Source organism: Vicugna pacos, chromosome 4 (genome assembly GCF_048564905.1).
Source record: "Vicugna pacos chromosome 4, VicPac4, whole genome shotgun sequence".
Taxonomy (NCBI): Eukaryota; Metazoa; Chordata; class Mammalia; order Artiodactyla; family Camelidae; genus Vicugna; species Vicugna pacos.
The window spans coordinates 29,134,626-29,159,147 of record NC_132990.1 but is presented as its reverse complement, the minus strand read 5'-3'; the positions used below and the strand labels follow the sequence as shown (position 1 = coordinate 29,159,147).

Below are 24,522 nucleotides of genomic sequence, written 5' to 3'. Positions count from 1 at the left end.
GAATTAGACTTACATTTTAACAAGACAGTCCAGGTGATTCCAAAGCACTTTAAAGAGTGAGAAACACTAATATATAGTAAGACTCACTGATTCTTTTTATTGAACATTTGTTTATCCCTAAATTACACCCCTTAAAGCACACCATACAGTTGGCCATTCCTGTTTTTAATTCAAACTCTTGGTAAACTTTCCTTACATCCTCTAACTTCTGTCATCCTCCTCCCAACCACCTGTCTCTCTGGCCAAGTCTTATTTTACCAGTCTAGTCTGTGGGTGGGGCAGGATGCTAAATACAAGTCACTCTGTCATAACCTTTCCTTTACTGCAGTTGAGTAAGAGACAAAAATAGTGAAAGTTTCTCCATCTACTCTAAACTAAAACACTGTCAAGGAAGTAAAATGGGTAACAACCTGATGCATTGTCATTTCCTTTTAAGTCTGACAATGAAGAGAGTGCATGAAAATACCGGTTACCCAGTATTATTAAAAAAAACACAAATATACTGAGTTTGTTCTTCCCACATTGGGATAAAGGGGTACCAACTTTTCAAGAAATGACTTAGATTGATACAAACTATACACACTCATCTTAGTTTTTCAATGAATAATCATAATAATACAAGGCAATTATGTAAGTTAAGACAATAATTCATTTTCTTCTTTCACTTCTTTTAAGAATGATAGAGAAAACATACATAATTGTGTCAATAAGTATTGGGTGTTTCACTATCAATATAAACACTATGAAATATTTCTGGTAACTACTTAAACAGTAACAAGATGCTACTTTGTAACTGATTGACAGTGTGAATAAGTGAAGCCTCTGAATACAACCATCTCCACTGACATAACGTAGTTGAAAACCAAATTCTTTGTTTTAATTGAAAAGAAGAAACAAAAGATCTTAAATGCCTAATGAACTGCCAAAGAAAACTTCTATCAGCACTCCTTTCTTGAGGCCTCACCATCATAGCCTGTATTTTATCATTACTATTTTCCACAACATTTAATATCATATCTCCTTCTTCCATATATATTAGCCAAAAGAAATCCCCAAACGGAGCCACAGAATATTCGTAACAAAGATAGAAAACTGTCTTTCAATTTTTGCTTTCTAATATGATGATTCAAGAAAAACAAAGTCGGACGTAATCAGTCATGAAACTGGAAAAATGAAAATCAGCCTGTGTATACATCATGACCAGGATCATTATCACCCCTTAAAATGAGGGGAGAAAAGGAGAACATCTGCTTCTTCTTACCAAGCTTCTATATAATTTTAAACTACTTAAAAATTACTTCCTTAAAAGAAATTCTAGTGCCTTGGATAGCCTTGGATAGCATGAACATGTGTGTGTTTCCTCAAGGTCATTTCTGGGCAAGCAGATGGCACATGTGAAATGGAAAACATTTGGAAAACTGTAGCCCTTCCTAGGTTCTTAGTATATGTGGACAGGAGGCATTCTGATTTCCAATCTTGGCTCAGTTCACAAGAAAAAAGGGAAGGGTTATTTCCGTAGGGGGAGAAAACACACAGATTTCTCTACAACATACCTGACTTTTAGTCCAGGTTCATGTTTTTACAGATTTTATAAACAACATACATCCTTTGGAATTCTAGAACAAAAAACATCATAAATAGATTTGAGGAGAGAAAAGTCAACTTACCACAGCAGTTCAGCTAATTGGCAGGCAACATCATCTGAAACAACAAAAACATATTTTGATACTAGAATCATTCAAACTTCCAAAACTTAAAAATTATCTTAAAAGCACATACTGTAAAATTTACCTACAGAAGCAACATTAAATAAGCAATATAGATACCTCGTTTGACCTAACCATTTAGTTATTTCAGATGAGTCATCGCCAACAGTCTGGGTCCAAGTTAGATAACTGGTTGCTTTTCAAAATCTTTTGTATATGCATAGTGGCATATATATATTTTACAATATTTTCTTCTGATATTCAAGTTTAAAAGGTAGGCAGAAATACAATCTTCTGTATAGTATCAACTTCGTTCTGGCAAGAACATAATCTTGAAATACTTATCCTAATACATAGCTCTGATAATGCCACATAAATCACCTTGCTGAGCTCAGAAATTCTCTGTTGTCTATACAAAAGAAAAAGCTGAAGTATGTAGCATAGTGTTCAGCTGCTCCTATTCTACCTAAGAGTTCCTCCCATAATTCTCCAGCACATCCTCATTCTACCTTTCAAGTTTATCTCTCACTATTTCTTCCTTTTTAAAAAAACAATATATAAATTTATCTCATTTTCTACCTCATTATTCTTTCTACCCATTCTTTAGGACCATCTCAATGAACATCTCCTCAATGAAGCCTGTATTGATGCCCAGAGAAGGAATCACCTTTTTTCTAGGTGTTCCCACCACATTTTGTACCTTATGTCTATCTTTCAACCTTTAAGAGAGAAGTACAGTTGCATTGCAGCTGTTTCATCTAAGAAAGCTTTAATTATAAAGGGGGAGTAATGTCCACTATGAATGCAACTTTCTAGTGTCATGAACAAATAAAGTAAGGAATTCAAGTTGAAAATTTTCTCTACCGATAAATGCCTTTTTAGGCAAGTTCTTAAAGGCTTTCTACCACATGGGAATATATTTTCTTTTTTCTTTTCTTTTCTTTTTTTTTTAGATTCAAGAACCATTTTTTTTTGTAGGCTTGAATTTTGTATGGAAAAGTGATAATACTTCTTGGACCTCTATTAGCATGGCGTATGTTCTAAATTAGTGTTTGGAAAAACACTGACACATTTTCCCTTGAACCATTAGTGTGGTCACTGCAGTAGCACAACTGATATTAGTAGAATAATCTTAGGCGAAACAAATCTACCTTTCCCTGTAGAATGACATGAGAACATGGCCTTGTCGTAAGTGAATGACCCCAGGTCAGACTCTACCTATATGAAGCACATAAGTGTGTTACACACTCACTATGCCTCATCCTTTGTTCGCCTTCTGGGCCCACAATCACTCAAGGCTTGAAAAAGTTGACAAACAATTCTTTGCAATTATTCATATTAGTTTTTTTTTCCTGGATGATTATAAATTGTCTATCTATTCATCTATTTTATTGAAGATTTTCTTTCACATGACTGGAATTGCCAAAGAACAGTATCAATCAAAACTTCTAATTCTAGTAGCATAAACTATTTTCAATGTTCTGTAATTTTTAACATGTTCATCTATCTAATTCATTATCTTTACTGATCCAAATTTTCTTTTTTCTTTTTTTTTTTAAAGTATCTTTTCCATTCCCTTTTTTTCTTTGTATTTTCATCAGGTCCTTAGAATGGCATCTATAAAATATGGAAATCCTTTTAAATAAAACAGATAACTTACCAAGTGGATAACTAATTGACAGAGAAGAAAGGAAACCCTATCAAAAACTTGAATAACTTTTGTTTTGACTCTAGATATGCTAGTACAAGTGTGAGAATAAAGTCATCTCAAATAAAATGATCTATGGATAGCACATGCACCTATATGTATATATATTTTAAATAAGTTTTCTGAAGACCTTGCACATGCAAATTTACTCAAATAACATTTACAATTAGCCATTTGCCTTTCCATATTTGACCATTTAATTCTCAGGAAGGACATCTATTTTTTATAAAAGAACCCCAGTGTTTGAATAGAGGAGCAGAATACTAAGTTGGATATCATTCCAATATAGTGATCATTTGATTTGTTAGAAAATGAAGTGAAGAATAAATTAAATATGTATTATTGCTTTCTTTGTATATCTGTACTAGGCAGGTGGTAAGAATAAGCAGTGATTTCTGCATTTACTTGTAGAACCAATTATAGAAATAATTATGAAAACAAATGCAAATAGGTACCCACTCTTGGCATAGGAAATCATTTTAGCAATGAAATTCTTGAGTTCCAATAATATCACTGAAGCATGTGCATGTGTATATAATACATACATATCATATGTATCTCTGTCTTTGACATATACATGCACACACACATACATACACAGATATGGATATATACATAAGTGGTCAGAGGGATTATCCTTTTTAATTTCATCAGATTTCTCTTTCTCTTAGCATTTCCTTTTCTTCATACTAAATCTCTAGTCCTCATTCATCAGTCTTGAGCAATTCCAGGACTTAAGCTGAAGTGACTGAAGATGACAGTAACAGGGAAAGGAATCAAGACACAAGCACTCTGATGACTGAGCCTCTCTACATATATTCCATTAACAATCTCTGAGCCAAACCCCAGAATAGACTTCCTTAGTTAAAAAAGAAAAGGTAAACATTAGCCCTTACTCTTTTCCTCCTGAAATACAAATAACTCTTACTTCAGTCATATTCATTTGTGAGTTCTTTATCTTTACTTACAGAGCCTAAGTAAAAGTAAAAGTTAAAGTAGTTTCATTTTGGTCAAAAAGATGCATCAGATACTATAAACCAACAACAATCTAATCACAAAATGTTTTTGGAAAATTGGATAAAAAGTAACAAGTAGTATTTGAATTGCAAACTGAGAAAAATATATTAAGGAGAACATAAGTGGCCAAAGATTAAAGAAAAAAGTGAAAATGATTGATATGGAGTGACTTTTGGTATGGAACTTATGGCTCTCTGGAACATTAATCAATCTCAGCTAAGATCCTTGGGATTCCAAGGACAAGAGATTACAATGTCTCTCATGAAAACCTCTCATATAAGTTTGGAGTTTGAATTTATACTACTGACATGGATGGAGAAATTCCATTGAGAAGATTGAACAAAAAAAAGTATTCCTGGGTTTATATCTGATTTCATTAAATCTCAAAACTTCTCTGGAAGGGTAAACCCCCAAGAAAGGACACTTGAGAATACAAACAACTAAACATGAGCTGAAATCTGTAATTATAAAACTCATGAGTAAATATTGAGTGAGAATCAGTAAAAAGAATCAAAGAGCAAGATTAGAAACACGAAAATATTCATATAGCGGAATTACAAAGCACTGATGATGAAATAATTTTAAAATTACTCAAAATGAAAGATGGGAAGGAACATGTATGACAGAAACAAAAATATTACCTAAAAGAACAGTTTTCAATGAGTACCAATTATAAATTTAGAAATAAAATATAATTATTGAAACTAAGTAAATAAACAAATATAGTAAACACAGCTAAAGAAAGAATCAGGAAATAGAACTGAAGAAATTATCCATAATGGTGCCAGAAGAAAAAAAAAAGAAGAACCAAAAAAAAAAGTGATGAGAGAATATTTGAGAAATAAAAAGTTGGGAGAAATGGTCCAACATTCATCTAACAGGAACCAGAAAAACAATGAGAAGTTATCTTAAAAGAGTAATATATGAAAAAATATTCAAGAATTGTGACATCACATATTTATAAGTTGCAACTGTATCTATAAATCTATATAAATCTGTGCAAACCTCCCTCTCTCCCTCTCCTCCTCCTTCTCTCTTTATCTCTCTCCTTCTCTTCAGGGATTAGTTAAATGAATGTCAAACAAGATAAATTCAATAAAACCTACAGCACAAAAAGACATATAAATACAAACTTTAAAATAGCTGGAAGATGAAATGAATATTTAAATAGGAGCAAATTAGATTTACAGAAAAATTTGCAATAAGAGTAGTCGAAGATGTAAGATGGAATAATCATATCTCAAAGGCGCTACAAGAAAATAACTTATAATAGTAGCCTTATCTATTTATATGTTAACTTATTAATTAAAGTTAAAAGAGATATTTCAGAAAAAAGCCATTACTTTCTACCACATAGTTTTACTGAGGATAATCCAAGGGATATGATGTAGGAAGAAGTAAACAATAATAAGAGAGAGAGATAAGAAAGAATGGTGAATAAAGAAACTAAAACAGAGGAAATCTATGTGTCACTGGCTGGATAAAAACATGATAATATAGTAATGTTAGTAACTGATAATCAATTGGTATACCCCAATCAATGTGGGATAAAGTAAACAAAAATGATTGAAGACACTGGACATCTGTAACATGCAGAGTGCTGGCAGAGAGTTTTTAATTCAAGTGTTCTAAAATGTTTTATATTATCTGGGAGAAGGTTTAAGATACTTACTAGCTTTATACTTAAAGTGTGGTATGAGTATTAAAACTTAAGGGTAAAAAAAAGGAAAATAGAAGTCATCCAAAATGATTAAGTAGGAAAAAAAAGAGGACAAAAAAAGAGAAATATTATGCATAGGAATACCTGGGTAAATTAAAAGCACAAAACAAAATGATATAAATAAATACTAATACATTAGTAACCATAATAAATCTACTGGTTTGCAACCTTAGGAGCTCCACAGGTGATATGTGACTCTGGCCCCCATACACAGAGGGCTGGGAGAGACCGAGAAAGAGGCCAATCAGTTCAGACTGGTGGGTGACAGTTTTAATAAGCAAGGGAACTTACATACCATGCTTATCTTGGGTGGCCACAAGAGGAGTAGACGTCTGCACCACCCTCCAGAATCTTAAATTTACAGAGAGGCCTTACTGTGGTTCAGCCACATGTACATGGACATGTACAGTCCAGATAGTCTCAACAACATATGCCATCTCAAGGTTGTGTTCTTAAGATATAAATGAACTGAATCACTAGTTAAAGACAGAAATTCTGTTACACTCCTTCCCTTCTTCCAAGAATTGTATTACCCTTCCTAATCACTCTCCCTTGCTATCGCCAGTGGCATCTACTATTCTGCTTCCAAGTCTACCAAACAACAGGTTACTATAACAGGTTCTCTCTGTCTGATGTTTCCCAAACATACAAACTTATTTTATAGTTTTCTAAGGGCTTGGTACTTTCAGTTTTAAAATTAAAGGTTTGTACTTGTAGAAGGAGATAGAAAAGACAAAGAAGGAAAGATTATCGAAAATATAAACAACAAGGAGAAAAGCCCTTAGTTTCATGTAGTGTAACCAACTTCTCCTGATTTTAAAACTGAAAGTCCTAAGTTCAAGTTCCAAAATCAAGGAATCCACCCTCCACCACAGTCTCAAGTTGAAAAAGGACCGTTGGTTTCCCTAGATTTTCAACTAGCCTCTGGTATGAGTCATGTCTCTAGTATATAAATGTCTACAGATTTTTACATTTTGTTCCTTTTTTTTGTCCATTCTTCCTCTCAGCTTTTGAAAACCCTGCCTTGTCATTCTACACACCTTCAGGCATTTCCAAAAAAAATTGTGCCATTGCTCCTTGTTTCCCTATTTAAATACTTCACATTATGAAAAATATTTCAACCATGAGATAAATCCAGTAAGTCAACAACTGTGTAGTATAAATCAAATGACAAAATAGTGTTAAAATAAGAAGCAATTTATTCATTAATTTTTTCTTTACTCATTCATTAAAGAAATATTTTAACATTTATTTAAAATATTTTTAGGGGGAGGGTATAGCTCAAGTGATAGAGTACATGCTTACTAGCATACACAAGGTACTGATTTCAATTCCCCAGACCTCCTCTAAAAATAAATAAGTAAATAAACCTAATTACATCCACCTCAAATATACTTTTAGCACATACTGTATGTTGTGCACTGTTCTCAACACTAGGGATACAGTGGTAACCACGTGGACATGTTTCCTGTTTACATTTCTGTAGCACAGAGAGGCAAGGGGGAGAAAAACTAGGAGAAAGTAGACAAATAAAAGACTGAAACAACTTCACACAACGAACAAAATGAAGACAAAAACAAGTGATGTGGTTCAGGGGAGAAATGGTTTAGATTGGATGGCCAGGCTTCAATAACACAGAATAAAACAGCCATTCAAGATAGGGGGATAGAAAATTTATATAAAGGAAAAGGGAACACATAAGGCTATGTGCAAACCTATATTCAAGCAACAGAAAGAAGGCCGATGTAACTGAAATCAAGCAAACAGGAAAGAAGTGGTGAAAGGTAAAGTTAGAGAGCTAGGTGGGGCCAGATCAGGGATCTCATGGAGGCCACTGCTATGAAGTTTGAATTATACTTTAAGGGCAAAGGGAAGTTACTAGATGGGTTTAAGCAGTACAGTGACACTGATTTTGTTTTAAACATGCCTATGATCACTTTGAAAAAAGGAAAGCAGGGGCAGAAGTAAAAAATTGAGATTAGTTTTGAAACTTTCCAGGTAAGAACCTATGGGGATTTAGACTAAAGTATACATGTAGATAGAGAAAACTGGATAGATCTGGGATATATTTTGAAGGTAGAGTCAACAAGATTTGCTCATGGGTTGGAAGTGGGTAGTAGGTAAAACAACCTTTAAAGGATAATTGCTGGTTTGGGATTTTAGTAACTGAGTATATGTGTGTGGACTTTACTGAGATGGGCAAGACTTGGGGAGAATGCAGGTTTAGTATGTGTGCATCAGCTGTGGTGATTTTACGTTAGCCATATTATGCTGAGGTGCTTGTTCATTATGAAAGTACACATGTCAAGGAGAAAGTTGGATGTGTAAGTTCTGTGGAGAGGTTATGGCTGGAGATACACATTGGGAATCAGTCACAGAGAAGATTATGGAACATAAAGTAGACAGTGTATCAGCAGCAAAGAGTGGAAGGCTTAGACCATAACCCAGGGAATCCCAATATAAAGAGAGAGAACTGAAGACAAATTACAAACAAGTTCTGTATGGTTTATTTAGAGAGGATTGAATTGATAAAGTCTCTACTTAATGCCACATTCTGTGCTATGTGCCCTGATGAACAAAATTGTCTCATGCCTCATCTGCCTTATGGTTTAGATTCCATAAAAATATGTTTCTTTCTCCAGCATTTCTGTATTCATAACATTATAGTAGCACTCTAATGATTTATCAATTTCAACCAGCTCTTTATTATTCCAGAACCAAGCATTTCTTATAATCTCCTTCATGTCGTCCCAATTTCTTGCAAAATCTAAAACCCAAAGATTACTTCTGTATTAAAAAAAAAATGGCATCATGATATTGTTTCTCCTTATACATTTCAGGAAAAGGCAGTATAACAAATACACAATGCAGTTGCATTAATATTGTTCTGTTTACTTTATTTGATCCTGTTTTTTTTTTTTTTCCCAAGTTGTAACTGAGCAACATGGAAAATCTGATGGCTTCTTCAAAAAGAATGATTAAGGTGTTGGACTCTCAGCTTTTTTGAGTGTTACCAATCACCAGACAAGCTGCAGGCAAAGTAACGACATAAACATGTAACAGCAGTGGATGAAATAAAATCATTAGAATTCCTTTAACTCTAAAGGAACTATGTACACAGACAAGACTTGAAACAAATATCACAGGCAGTGTCTTGCTTAAGGGCATGCTTTATAACATTAGCCTGGGTAAATCTGCTTCAGTTTCAATTAATAAAATTGTAAATTCAGGATATTATGCTTTAGCAAACTTGTAGTTTAGGTTTATGCAACATTATTTGTTAAGGCAAAATAAAGCCATAAACAAATATACTCTCTGAAGGACTTTAACATGGTTGTTGCGAAATTGAATTTTTATCCTATAACTCTGGGGAGACAGTTGCTAAACAAAATGCATTTTCCTCCATTTTCATCAATGTCTTTATCTAATTTTATTTTCTTCCAATACTGAAACAATTTTTATATAGCTTTTAGAAATTGTATTAATGTTTGTCCTTTGGCTTTTCTCCTTCTTGAGATAGGTTTGCTAACACATTGCTAACACTAGAGCTTTGCATATTTTCTGCACATTTAATCTGTTTATCATTAAAAAAAGCTAGCAAATATGCCACGTAATTTTGCTATTATTTTTCATGTACATTAAAAATGAATTCTTTGGATAACTTCGCTTTGGAATATGAAGTGCTAACATAAAATTTACCTTTGCATTCTATTTAGAGTAGTAAAATATACTGAGAAGACTGAATAACTAAAACAGGATTTCAAGGAGAATGTTCACACACCTAGGTATATAGATGTTTTTAAACATACTAAAATTATTCTCTACAAACTGCTACTGCAAAGAAAGAACCAATCATTTTTCAGGCCATTGCCTTAATCTGGGGTGGGGGGTGGGAGGGGTAGGGACAGCTGAAATCAGACTTTTTATTGTCTCTTATTCTAGAGGAGAAATCTTAGAATATCAAACTTAAAATAAACACTAAGCTTTAGTACCATTCAATTAAATAAATAAACTTAATAAATAGAAGAAGGAAGAGGCGGACGGACAAAGTTTTATGATTGAGAAATGAGTAAGTATTATTGAGAAAATTGTTGATTCTGTAGAACAAGAAAATCAATAATGTAAAAATTTATCTTTTTCAAATACACATATTCCTGGTGTCCTGCATCCCTGGGTTTGTCCATGGGTCTGATTGTTCAGTTTCCTCACATTAGAGCTGAAGAATATGGTCATTTGGTGGGAGTCTAAGGAAACGTTACAAACATGCAAATACTTTAACTGGAATCTCCGTCTACTCTTCCTAACCATTTCTCCACTGTGTGTCCCACAATTAATACATGTTTTCCTCTACCTACAAATTCTGTGCTCTTAACCTCTTATGCCCCTGATTCCTACTCATGGGTAAGTGGTCCAATTTTCCCCATAAAATTTGCTTTGTTTTCTTGGCATATCCTTTGTTCTGTGAATAAAGTCTACTCTTATACAAAGTTCTACCTTTTTGCTAAAATCAGGACTCCTACTCACAATATTCATTCATTTTTTCAGTGGAGCCCAACCCCCTCCTCCAATAATCCCAAAATGTTAGGAGAAGGGAAAGAATTTGATATACTCTTTAGCTTTTTATACCACTCCCAGAAGTAAGGGGATTAAAGCATGTCTGGGAGAGCATAAAGCAGGTAGTAGAATTGAAAGAGAATGTTTTAGTATAAAAGAGACTTTGCCAAACTGGATACTTAAGGAGGGAGTCTACGCAGAGGGAGAATGATTAATGTGTAAGTTTCTAGGAGAGATGAGAGGGGAGAGGGATGAGGAACAGTGATCTTAAAAAAATAACGAAATGTGAACTCCTTCCTCTCCATTTCAAAACATCCCCATTATCATTCACTTGTACTCTTTTTTACATCTGTTGCAGAGGAAGCCTGAGGTCAATTTGATGACTATCAAACACATGATTGCAAAGTCTCAATTAATGTGCCTTGATTTTGAAATTCTTTAATGACTTTCTCTTGTTAACTCTTTTCTTTACCGTCTCCTAAAGCAAAGGCATTTTTCTGTGTCTTCTCTATTGTAATGCTAAATAAAAACTTGAACTCTGAAGCTAGAAACGTTAGATTTACATCAAGACTTTGCCACTCACTAACTGCGCGCTCTTGAGAAAACTAAAATTTTTCTTAATTAATTTCTCTGGACTTCAGTTGTCTCTTCTATAAATGGGAATAACCATGGTATATATTTCATAAAATACTGTTTTTTGGTGCAGATTAGATAGGCTAAGCACAGAGTGAGCTTGTGAATACTGTAATGAACTTTGCACAATGCAATGAACTTTTTGCTCAGTCAAGCACTCCTCATGTTCCTTCTTTCTTCCAGTTGTTGTGTCTAATATTTCTCTAATATCTCTTCTCTTCCCTTTTTTGCATCTCTTTAACTCTTGTCAACTCAGAAAATAAGAAATGCCCAAGATCCTAAATTCATCTTATTGTTATTATTCTGGCATTTTTTTCTTTTCTTTTCTTAGACAGTTTTATCCATTACCATGACTTCAGCTTTCAGGGGGCTTCTCATCTAGACAGTTCCCTGCCACCACTGAGTCCCATCACTCAAGTTGATATTCTTACCCTATATGCAGTCTTTCTCCTGGTTTTTCCTAACTGTGTTATTCCTGTTACCCTCCAATTTGCAATGGTAGCATCAACCTTGGCTCCTCTTTCTCTTTTGATACCCACATAAAAAAATTTTTTTTTCATGTTGTTGTTTAACCTTTCCTATCTCTCCTTCTCGTTCTCCGCATCTCCATTTTAGTTTATGTCATTCTTCTCTGACTTCAAATACCATAGATTGACCTGTTTATTTCTGAAATTTGAATACATGAATCATAGAGGATGTCTGCTTTTGTGTATGGCTTTTTCTACTGAATCTCATGTTCATTAAGAATCGACTACAATGATGTATATGGCAGTGGTTTACATTCATTAGTGTATAGGATTCCAATATATGAATGTACAATGACTTACTCATCTGTTAAACTGATGAGATTTAGGCTGTTTCCACTTTAAGATGATTATGAATAATGGTTCTATAAACACACTTAACACATGTTTTGTGATACACAATTCTGTTGGATATAGATACATAAGACTTAAGCATCAATTGCATGGAAAATACACCTTGAGTGAAATAAGAGTGGCTACCTCTCGGTGGTGGTGGGATACAAGAATTTTTTTTGCCTTATTCTAACTTTTCCACAATTAAAAAAATGCAAATTGGTATAACAAAAGTATTTAGAATATGAGTTCTGACATTAAAAAGTCTGTTTCACACTCTAGGGACACACTTATTCCCGCTTATTTTATTCACATTTTATTAATTTCGTGATTATTTTAAGTAATTCAGCCTTGCTCTGGCTCAGTTTCTTCACTTCCTCATATCTGAAACTGAAACTGAAACATATCTGAAATCAGAGTATCTTCTTCAGAGAATTGGTGCAAGGAACAGACTACATACCACATGTAAACTCAGCCCAGTTCTTAGAAAAACCAGTCATTCAGTAAGTATTCATTGGGATTATGTTATTACATTTATAAGAGAACACTGCTGTCCCTCTCATAATTTTTGTCTTGTGAAATTTGGGTTAGATATGTAGAATAATTTATAGTACAATAATTCAAAATAAATACTGGAGGAAACAGATGAATGTTTATTTTTATTCACATAAGGTTAGACTAGCATACTATTTGTAGATTGTTACCTAGAGGTGGGGCCGTAAATCTATGAGCCAAAACCACCAAAGAACATTGGCAGTAGAGAAAGTGAAAAAAAAAAAAAAAAGGAGGGAATTTACTTTATCAGTGCACTGACAGAATCATTACTTAAGCTCCTCATGTTTCCGTCTTCTTTTTTTTTTTTTTAATATTCTGACAGCAAAAGGAATGTGCAAATTGGGTATCCTTTTCTTAAAATTTTGGATCAGCTACGGACTACACTCAACTGACTCAGAAAAATCAAAAACAAATATGCCATTTATAAGAAAGCACTTAGGAAAATCATAAATATGACAAGAAATTTTTACCAACCCATATTGCTCATCTATGGTTCTAAAATATATGTGTTGTGTTTACAAATGTGCTCTTATTCAGATTCATACCTGCATTGCTTATTTGTTCAGAGTCCTAGAACATTATAATAAAATTTAGTCTTACTATCACTCTTAATTTGAGGATTCATTCCAATTAAAGAAAGAAAATGAAAGAATAATTTTCATCAGCTTCTGCTTAGTTCTTAGTAAACACTGTGATAAAATGTAAAAAAAAAAAAGTATAGATCTTCTTTGACTTATGATGGGGTTATGCCTCAATAAACCCATCAGTAACCTAAAAATACTGTGAACTGAAAAGACGTTTACTTAGCTTAGCTTCACCTACCTTATTCAGAACACTTGCATCAGCCTACAGTTGGACAAAATCATCTAACAGAAAGCCTGTTTTATAATAAAGGGCTGAATATCTCAGATAATGTACTGAATAGTGCACTGAAAGTGAGAAGCAGAATGGTTGTATGGGTATATGACACTTTCAAATGTACGGGATGTTTCCCCTCATGGTCACAGAGTTGAATAGCAGCTACTGCTGGCTGCCCTCCCCAGCATCATGAGAGTGCATCATGCTGCATACTGCTAGCCTAGGAAAAGATCAAAACTCAAAATATGGCTTCTACTGAAAATCCATCACTTTCACTCCATTGTAAAGTGAAAAAATCTTAAGTCAGACCATCTTAAGTTGGGGATCATCTGCATTATATTAAAAAAACATTCTATTAAGGAAAAAAACACACTGAGGGTTTTAGAAAGAGCCCAGTTTGAAAATCAACACCAGTGCTTACCAATATTTGACTTTGGGTTGGTTTCTTCAGCTGCAGAAAGGGGTGATTTTGAGGATTAAAGAAAAAAAAATGAACATAAAATACCCTCACATTGCCTGACACAAAATAGGTCTTCAGTAATACTATGTTTCCTGCCCCTTGTCACTCTATTTTTAAAGTATTTCTAAGTAATAAAAATTTCTCAATTTTGGTATTTTATCTGTCTCATTAGAGACATTTTTTTGGTAACATTCATATCCCAAAATTAGGGCTTTCAAATCGATATTTATCAAGAAAGCCAGAGACCGTAATTTCTTTGGCCAAAACTTACAATAGACATAGTTACTACAAGTATAAATTTTCTGAAATGTGTCTGTACTCCACTCTAGAGTATGCCTGCCTATCTGTCAAGATAAGTGTGCATGATTATCACATTATGTTTTTTGATTTTAATACAAAGATGAATCTTAATGTACTGAACTTGTCTCGGTATGTTATTCCCACAGTATCTTTTTTTTAGAGTCAGCATTATTCTACCTATGAAAGTATTGTATGCACCTCTCTACTACTGTCACAGATATTGTCATCTGCAACAATATCCAATAGCAATTTTTAATTCACATTTTAACACTAAACTTACTTTTGACTGTAGGTCATTTTTAATACATCTGAATCATGCTTTGAGCTTCTTCAAGTTTGGAAATGTGTTTTTGAGAAACTACTAGCAATATGGTCCATTACCAATCCTTTACCAACTGAAATATGCAGCAGTGTTGAATACAATCTTTTTGGAAATCAGAGAAAGTCATACTAAACTAATTTAAAACCAGCAACGTATCTTGTGAGTTCATAGAAACAGATTCCAGACAGATGTGAGAGACTGCCACAACTAACAGAGAACACATAATATTTTTATAAAGAGCTCCAGCACTTCCCCATACTGAAGATGAGCTCACAATGTAAAAATTACAAACCAAAGGAGTAAAGGAATCCACCATATGGGGGAGAATCAGCAGATACAGCAAGTAGAAAAATTTACATTCCAAGAAATAATACAAAAGCCCAGGACTGATTACTTTTAATTCCTAATAGACTCCTAGGTAGTCAAGTTGATTTTCAAATTTACCGGATGACTGGCTCCCAGACATTTTATTCCATATCTAAACTTTCATTTCAGGTTAAAAAAAAACCTAAGGTTTCAAATATTTTATTTTCAGCTTACCTGATATAGTCAAAGGGAAACAAAAAACAAAAAACAAAAAACTTCTACCTAACATTGGTTCCAAATCAAAGATTTTATTTAAAAGTTTGTGAATGATTGAAATATAATGTCTTGGCCGCCCTGACTCTGATCTTTTGCTACCTGCAAGAGGGAAATATGAAAATATTAAAAAAAAACTGATTAAAAAAATCTGCTGTCAGACACATTTGTGAAGTAATATAGCACAATGAAAATTACAATAAGGTTCACTAAGCGGTCTTATACAAGTTTAGTAAGTGCTAGATTTCTTTAGAGACAGCATCTGTTGTTTAGATAAATGAAGTGGCTTCTAGACCAGAGGTTACTGGCACAAATCAATACACTGAAATATGCATTCAGTCCACATGGTATTTCAGTAATGGGTGCTTGAAATTCAGCACACAGCATTGATATAAATCACAAGCAGGAATTATATTAAAAGAAAGTTAGTTCTGTGATTTGAACTCAGCAATCAATGAAAATGTGTACCAAAATAAGAGGTTTGTAGACATGTATGTCAAAAAAAAGATGATTTATGTCATTGACATTCAAAATTCATATTTTTGTTTCCTATCTCTAGGTAAAGTTGGATTTTTTCCTTGTCTCCCTTTCCAAGCACAAACAAATTTAAAGTACACAAGAATTCCACACTGGGAAGAAATCCACACATATGATCTGTATTAAAATAAAATATACGAAGAGCCAAATGCAGAGTCACCAGAACCTTGATAAGAAAACCCTTGACTTGCTAGAGGGGTATTTTGGGACGCAGCAACCGTAACTGCAGAATTGAGAAAAGTAGGATTAAGTTAGGATGAAACTAGGTAAGCGACAACCTAAATGGTTAGGTAAAAGAGTTAAGAAATAATAGAATGAGAGGAAAACAGAGAGATCTAGGAATCACTGATTATGGAAAAGACATTATAAAACAACTATGATCCTTGTTAATTGAATTTGTACTTTTATATCCATTCATCCATCAATTGATTGATCGATCTATCTATCTATCTACAAACACACACACATACTCTCTCTAGGCTTGAATCATTATCAGCATTCTACTGTCATTTATTAAAACTATTATTACCACACATCAGGGACCCTCCCCCCTACCTGAATGCATGGCTGCATATATGTTCGTGTTCATGCACATAAGATACATAATCAACAGAGTTCTGTAACCATCATCATGCTCTGAGCAGAAGCTGCTGTGACGAACTGACTGGATAATGTTCAGTGACCTAAATTGGGGCTTAGAATAAGTGGAGGTATGTGCATGCTGTAGTCAAATGAAAAGTAGGCCAAATATATGTGCTTATTTTTTTTAACCACAGATAAGAAACCTCTTTGTGTGTGTGCGCGCACACACGCTTGCATGCGCGCATGTATGTGACTGTAAAAATAAATATACCATTAACCTGAAAAAGAAATGAACCATAAGGTGGGTTTCTATCAAAACAGAAATGAAATAGATTAAAAATGTAACTCCAGACTCGGACATATTTTGTGTTCCTTTTCAATTCCCAATAATGCATTAGGATACACAGTAAAATCCCTGAGGATATGTGGCATTGCCCGTCCTTTTCATGTAATCAGGGCAGAGATGAGAACAAAGACTTTGGTCTCATGGAATTATGCCTTCTAAGATTAACACTCAAATACTAAATAATGTCTAAGCTAGCAAACACGCTATTTTCTTCAGAATTTTGACCACTTTCTGTGAGTTTGTGTAAAAATAATTCCCACAGATATCATCATCAGTATCTAGAACCGTCTAAACAAAAGCAGACAAATTGTTATATTTTCTCTAAAGTACAAAATATCACACCAGTGTCATTTACTATACGAGAATCACTATCATTAAACCTGAAGTGGAAATGCCTTCTGCTAACACTTCTAAAATGAGAGCTAAATTATCACACGTTGCCAAATTAAAAGGGGGTATTAGCCTTCTGCTACCCAAGAAAAAGAGTGAAGCAGGCAACTTTCATTACCATCTGAATGGGGAGGGCAGACAGCCCCTGCGTGATATGACAATGTTAATATTTTACATTAACCAAAGAATTCACAACAACACAAAAGAATGTCAACACTATGCAGAAAAAAGATCCCGAGGGAATTAAATGTGCGTGTTCGAAAAGGTTCTTTAGGTAAGGAAATAAAACATTAATGTATAATGAGCTGATGACCCTGCAAGGAAAATGGACCTAAAAATCCAGTAAAGCAATACTCTTCTTTTACAGGTGAAGAAACTGAGGCCAAGAGAAGGTAAGTGAATTATAAGAGGACCACATAGTGAATCTGTGTTTTCTGACACAATCCGCTGGTTCTTCCTGCTGTACCTCAGTATCCCAACAAGCGAAGAGAACAGCAAAAGGGAGATAATACAGCTAAATTTCAGATGGGACTTAATGTTACCCCCAAATCATGCAGATACTATATTTTTTTTGGGGGGGACAGAATTACCTAGAATCAATTTCTGTTTTATTAATAGATATTTGACTTACATCATATCTTCGTAAATATCTTACTTCATCATGTTATAACATTAATTTTTTTTCCCTAAATTTGGTATCTGTGGCTTTGTAGCAAGGGACGAGTATCGTAAGATACTACCCAGCACCTCAAACACCCTGACCCACTGCATCATTGATTAATTTTCTACGTATGTGGTTTCCATTCACTTTATTTTCCATTGACAAGACTAGTCGCTGTGGCTGCCTTCTCAGCATCAAGGCCTCACAGGTCTGGGCACAGATGAAGACTCTCATCTCCCCAGTGCAAGTATTACTACTTCGATCTACTCCCTTATTCAGTCATCTCCCTCCACATTTCTCACAGTCTTGGTCTACTCTTGTCAAAGCCCCCATCCCATCCTAGTCACTTCAGGAAAAAGGTTTAGGCTCTTTCACTTCAAGTCTGACTTCCACCCTCAAATTTATCTTCATCCACACCCATCTTTACCCATTTAAATATGCTTTTTCTTATATTCATTAGTCTCAGAGAATCTTGCCAACTTCTTGGTTCTTACGTGCCATCCTCCAAAAGTAAGGTATATTTTGCCACATGTCTTCAAATTTTTGATGATCACGTAATCTAATAAATGGACTCTGATCAATGCAAGTGTTAGCTATCTCTGGGATCATTTTTGCATTCTCTAAAAACTTATGAACAGAATGCCCTTAAAACAGAGCAGTGAACCCCACTGAAGATATTTCAGAAGAGGAAAGAGCAGTTGAGGGATACTGTTTCATCAGTGGGGCTTCGCAATGCACTTCAAATGATACCAACATGCATTAGATACTCCATGCTGATGTAGCAGTAACTTTACGCACCTGTTTGTGATGGAAAAGGTTATTTTGAGCAAACAAGTTATAAAGTACCATGAAACATTTGGTTTTAACTCATATTTCCCCATTCAGTTGGTCAGTAATTAAACAAAAGCAGTTTGCACAAATAAAATGAAACAGAACCTTATTATAGTAGACTATGCTGTCAGAATTTTAGTTACGACAAGGCTATTCATCACTCTCAGAAAAATAAGGCAAACTTAGAAGCTGCCCCAGATATAAACTCTCTCTTCAGATTACCATTATGATAGTCATGTTACATATCTGTTTTCCAACAAAATTTGGTTGCAACCTTGGCTTCATCCTTTTTTTACTTGGCAACCTCTGTCAATGTATTTGATTTCTTTAAGCTTTGATTTCTTTATATGTAAAAATGTGGGAGAGAAGGGAGGATATCTACCTTTAAGACTGTTATAAGGATTAAATTAGAAAGCATTTCTAAAGTAGTTCAGCATACTATGTGACACATGATGGGCCCTTGACAAATGACAGGTTTCATTATTACAGTTTAGTTATGACTTTATCTAAGTAGTGATATAATCACTAATACCAACACAATTTTGGACTTCTGGAGTCTAATCCACATTTATAAAGCTGAAAAACAGAATTTGCCCTTAATACGCCCCTCCCATCCCCATTTTAGAAATGGGTTGAAAAGCTCTGTTGAGAATTCACTTCCTATTATTTAAAACAATGTTTGATTGGATTCAAACTACCTTTCTGCATCTTCTCAAAGGACAATCCAAACTCTTCAATTATCTTTTTCACATACACTGAGATCAAAAAGGATTTCTGAGTGCGTGAAAGGCCATAATTCTTTTTCCCTGAAGTTTTGAATTTCATCTGATGAAGTTATTACACTTTGTGAAGTAGCACTATGTCACAGAAACAAAAGCTTAAATTAACCTCTTATTGCCATCAGTCAAGTTTTTTCTTTTCCTTCATAAAAGTTAATTTAATGCTTTTGAAAGAAACAAGATTGGCAGGAATGGAGAATTAAGGTCTTTACGTCACAAAATAGGTACTGACTAGAATGAGTAGTATTATTCTTTAAATTGTTGGCTATTACAGAACCTCAAATACATTTAGAGAAGGACTGCCTTAAGGGATTGATGGTAATTGAGTCTTCCTGGGCCATTCAATCCAGGGACACATCCCAGGGATGATAATTAGAGCTATTCAACATGGCAAGTGTTGGATTTTAATTAAAAAAAAATCACTGTCATCATCTCTTGGATACATGATACAGCAGAGATCAGAATCATCCTGTAAAATTACATGAAGGAAAGGGTTTTTTGTCAGGACAACTGCCCTCAAAAGTTTCAAAAGATGAAACTCCTATCTAAAGCTATTATTACATTAAACAAATAATTTTTAGGCAGCTACTATAAGCTAATTTTTTTTCTCTAGTCACAGGGTGTAAGATGGGTATAATCACTACTTTTCTGGACTTTAACAAAAAGGGGGAAGATGTGAAACAAACAAAAAATTTAAAGATAATTTCATATCTAGGGCTGGGCTCGTGAATATATGACCTGTGCAATCACAGAGGTCCTTGTCTTTAAAAAGGCTTCAAATTTGATTTAATTAGTGGCCTTCCTGAAATTCTTAGTAATTTTTGACAAATGGCCTGCATTTTCATTTTGCACTGGACTCTGCCAATTATATACCCAGTCTTGTTCACATAGTAGTAAGTATTATAAAGGAAATAAAACAAAGTAATGAAACAGAGAAAGAAAGAGGTCATGAGGCACAGAAGTACTCTAGGCAGTTCAAGAAGACCTTTCTGATGAGATGACTTAGGAGTCGTGCATTATAATACTTACTAAATTAGTGGATCTCACTTCCTGGGAAGAGACTGTAGGTAATCAAACTCAACAGACATTGACTTAACACCTATTCTGTGCAAGAAGCCATCAGATAACTCTTTCAGGAATAGCTGCACACAGCTTTTGACCCCAGTAAATTTGAAGTGAAAAAATAAAATACACAAGGAGTTCTTAATATGCTCTTCAAGAGATGCTCAACAGAGATGAGGATTCTAGAAGTGGAAGATATTACTAAAGACTGGGAGAATAAAAGAAGCCTTTTAAAGTAAGGGGGTAGGATTTCGTTGTCACAGCTAGCAGGGTTGGGGGGTAGGGAGACTTCTTTATCAGGCAGAGGAAATAACATAATTGAAGACTCAGAAGACAAGTAGAATATCTACAAGGATAATAATAGTGAATAGTTTAGACGTTTAGCTATGGTAGAGAATGGACGGAGGAAAATGATTAAAAAAAAATTCTAGCTGCTTTCTTATCTCTCTCCACCCCCACCCCCAACTTTTACCTAATAAATTGCTAAGTCCTACTGATTCTATCTTCTAAATACCTCTTGATTGCACTGCCTCTACCTTACTTCTGGCCACCATTCTCTCATTTCTACATGGCTGCACCAGCTTTCCAACTGGTCTCTTTGTCTCCAGTAAGGCTCTTCCCCAGACCAGTTCTCCTCTCCACACTAAGAGGACACTCTATTAGAAAATCTGATAATGTCACTATTGGGTTATACTTCTTAATGCAGAGCTCTGAATGGATGTCTTAATTCTAAGATCAGGCAAAACAGGATTCAAATCTTGGCTCTTCCGTTTACTGTATGTGCCATGTTCATGAACTTTTTGGTCTTTTTGGTCCTCAGTTTCCTCACTGGGAGGCTATGATAATTAAATAACATAATGTATGCAAAGTGACCACACTGACTGGTTAACACAGAGAACACTCAGTAAATGTAATTGCTGTCAGGATGAAGTTAATTCCTTTGTGTGGCGGTTAAGACCCTAAATCAATGGACTTCTGTTTCCCCTCTAGCATCATTCCTTGCCTTATTCTATATGTCCACGTCCACAGCACTCGGCTACATGACACGCTCTCCCTGTTCTCCGGGATGTTTAAAGGCTGGGCCTTCTCCCAGGAATGCTTCTCTTCCATTACCTAGTTGTCTCATTCCTTCCATCTACTGCTGCCATTCCCATTTGATAAGCATGACAACTCATATCCTGATTAGTCCACTGGATTTTCAAAGTTACCCAGTAAGTAGCACAACAAAGCCTTAAACCAGTTCATACTGGTACAAATCCTGTGCTCATTTCCCTGTAATGTATTTTTTTGTCTCACAAGTTTCAGATATTCTCTGGGAAAAGATTTACTCTTTTTTAAATAAAATTGTTCCCCAAATAAGTATGTTACCTGTTGCCTTAACAGTTACCTATTTTCCTTCACTGCGAATTAATATGGATTTCCACTAACAGCTTACTTAGATCAAATAAGATCAGAAAGCAAACAGATGAAGAACAATCTGACACTGCCCACCCTCGCTACCAAGCATAATCTTCAATTTGGGGATGAATGGGGCTATTACCCTATTCTTTAGGGCAACGTGAGACAACCATTTTCAAGCACCACTTACTTCAACCATAAAAAGTACTGTCATTTTTAAGGCACTTAGGGAAAGCTGTCACAGATAAAAATTTAAATGGGATGCTAATCTACTTGGTAAAATTAAAGTTTTAATCTTAAAGTCTAGGCTAAAATGAATTCAGATTGATATAGATTTACTCCACAAACATCAATAATTTTCCATTATGTTAAAATCTATCCCAATTTTACATGCAAACAGCAGATTGTAGTAAAAAAAATTCAGAGGTTTGTATTCTACCAAAAACATACTTATTTTGGATCTCTGCAAAAACAGCTGCATGTTCTTCTTGCCTTTAAGAAGGGCACTATTTAGTTTTGATGCCTCCATTCCTAGAAAAATCGAGTTCATACTTTCTAATTAGCCATCACAAGTAGTTTGCTATCAGAGACTCACAGGGGAAGGGAAAAAAATTGAAAAAATCCTGAGGGAAAATTGGATTAAAAAATTATACTCACTACAAAACTTGATTAAAAACACATTAAACTATCTGGAAGTGACATATATTTATAGTGCTATATAATATTCTTCTCTGTCTTAGAAAACACTGAAATTTAGGAATTCATTTAACCTCTGCAAAACGAAGTTTTCTCAACTATAAAATGAGAACAACAATGTCAGCTTTGCCCACTCTTCCGAAATTGTGTGAGGATTAAAAGAAAGAGTCAATATGAAAACACTCTGGACATACATATTCTAATCTAATGTGATAACATTTCATTCTGGGAAAGGGACATAAATCCTTCAACTCTCTTTCCAACTGGCAGGAAAAAAATCAGTTAGGTCCTATCTCTGATTGTCACTTGAATTGTTTGCCTTACCTAGAATGTTTTTTGTTTTTTTTCCTATGCATCTAAATTTTCTAAAAAATAGTTTCCTCCATTAAAAGTTCTCTGAAAACCAGAGACCTGATGTTACCTCCCTCTCATCTAAAAATCTTTCTCTTAAATTTGGACAAGAGAATCTTTTCAAATTCTTGCATGCAGTTAGCAAGTCCTTCATATCAAAATGGCTTTCATGTTGCTTCTATGTCCCAGGCACAGCCCTCAACACAAAGGAAATTCTTAATAATGAATCACTAAATGGATTCATTCACCCCTTGAGAAGGTTGTATTTTTTATTCAGCCAACCTGATGGTCATTCATAGGCTATCATTTGTTTTGCCTAAAATGAATCTGCTATTGTCAGATAAGTAGAGACCAACCAATATCAGAGAAAACAACCATGTGTCATTGGTTGTGTAACTGTTCAAATTTCTTGTGCACTTTTCTGTTTTTAACAGTCAGAGCATTTATCTGAAGCTCAATCTGCAGTGAGAGGCAGTCATAAATGTGGAGACTCTGACATTAGACTGAACAAGGTTAGTGTGACATTTTCTAGTTATAAGCCATGCAACTTCTACAAGTTAGTTAGCTATTTTTGTACCTCAATTTTCTTATCTGTAAAACAAGGATGCTGTTACAAGTAAGATGGTGCATATACCATTGGCTTTGTGTTATCCAGGTCTATATCAAAGTGTATTTGAGTGACTCATTCACTTAGCCACTTGCTGGGTGTACACAGTTGGATTAAATATATTCCTTGCTTTTGAGGGCTCAAAGTGAAATCAAGTCTATAATTTTATTAGCAGTAATGAAAGTATGTTTAAACCATACTGGTGTAGGAGTACGCAGAAAGAAAGTATTAGTTCTGCATGGAGCTTTAAAGGGAGATATGACAGAAGAGCCATTTTAATTTGGGCTTTTATTTGGTGAGCAAGATTGTTCCAGTAAGTAGAAAAGGTGTGGTAAGGATAAAAACACTTTCCAGATAAGTAATTAATAAGCACTAAGGCTTGATTTTATATACAATATTTTGTTCAAAAATCTAATGAGAACACACATGTGAAGATACTGCAAGAGGATTCTATTGCAAAACTGCGTAAGTGCAGCTTTATGAATTTTTAAGATTGGCGCCTTATCTCACTCTCTCTCACACACAATATATACACATACTATATATAGTATGTATGTATATGTATGCAAATATTCTTTATTAGTCATCTCTAACATAATGACATATACCTTAAAATGAAGACTTAGTCTCATTTTAAAAAAGTAATATATTCAGATAATTAAAAACTCAATCACATTTAATCAAGCTATTCCTAAACAAAATAGAAGTAGTAGTTGGTTTTTTAAATAGCTTATGATCTAGTCATCTACTCACATTTAACAGAAATTCTGTAGGATTATTTTAATGATGCATCAATAATTTTCTGAGTTTCTTGATAAGTGAAAGTAATACTATCTTGTTTATTTCAGAAATAAAAATCAGTGTGAAATCAAGCCTATATAACTTAAAAGGTTCAAGAATCTAACAATTCTGCCTAGAAACAAATATACTTAAGGAACAACCTAACATGTATATCGTATAGAAACTTAAACAATTAAAGTTATTATCCTTTCTCTCTTCATGGTGTGGTGGTA

At 34.3% G+C, this 24,522-nt stretch overlaps 1 protein-coding gene across 32 annotated transcripts in view; it reads right to left on the bottom strand.

Annotated features, from left to right (window-relative positions):
* Positions 1-24,522, bottom strand: part of PTPRD (protein tyrosine phosphatase receptor type D) — a 1,865,527-nt gene that overhangs the window by 895,653 nt on the left and 945,352 nt on the right. For all 32 annotated transcript variants that reach the window (XM_072959433.1, XM_072959445.1, XM_072959436.1 and 29 more), the window contains one exon: positions 1,668-1,701. The gene's annotated coding sequence lies outside the window, so the exon portion shown is untranslated. The remainder of the gene's footprint in view (positions 1-1,667; positions 1,702-24,522) is intronic.